Raw genomic sequence first — 911 nt, forward strand, 5'->3', positions numbered from 1 at the left:
ACAAAAATATAAAAAATGAAATAACCAGCCTTGATACTCGATAGTCGAATCTCGAATAACAGCATTAACAACATCATGGCTAAATAGTAAATAATACATAACCTTACCAAAAAAGTAAAAATTTCGATACTTCGATTAGTTTTCAATAGTTCGATAGTTTTATAAAACAACCGAGTAATTAGATAGTTTAAACTATCGAGTACTTCGATAGTTTTCACTCGGTTGTGCCCATCACTACTTAAAATGACTATAAAAATAAACTGTGTAAATGTATATTTTAGATTTTTTGGTAACAGAATTAATTACTTACGTGGAATCTTCTTCTAAATTTTCAATTCTCAGGTACAAAAGTTGAACATTTTATAAATTTTTAACTACAAAATAATTATTCAAATTAAAATTTGATAAATTTTGTCAAAATTCGATCTTTAAATGCTTATAAAAAAAAATTGTGCCTATATATTTTTAATATTTTTCAACTGATATTGTAACAATAAATCAGGAGCTTTGTATTAAATTTTTACACTTTTTGGCCCAACAGATAAAACTTTATTGATATTTATAGAAAAAAAAAATAAAAAAAATTGAAAACTGAAAATGTCCGTAAACAGCTCAAAAAGAGTCAAAATATTTTCAAAATTGTATGGTGTATAGGAAATGCTAATATAAACATTCAGTAAAATTTTCATGTATCTACAGTTATTCGTTTTTGAATTACAACAAAATAAGGAAATCGCTACATGAGAAATCGAGTGAATATCCAATGTTGTAAAAATTTGAATTTCAAGCGATTATAAAAATTTTATTTGACTTTCTTATAGATATTTTTTGTTTGATAAAGGTAGATAATCTTATAAGGAATCTTGTATTATATTTTAAAATCTTAAGATTTAAAAAAGAAACCATTTTTA

This window comes from Acyrthosiphon pisum, chromosome A2 (assembly GCF_005508785.2).
Source record: "Acyrthosiphon pisum isolate AL4f chromosome A2, pea_aphid_22Mar2018_4r6ur, whole genome shotgun sequence".
Classification (NCBI taxonomy): Eukaryota; Metazoa; Arthropoda; class Insecta; order Hemiptera; family Aphididae; genus Acyrthosiphon; species Acyrthosiphon pisum.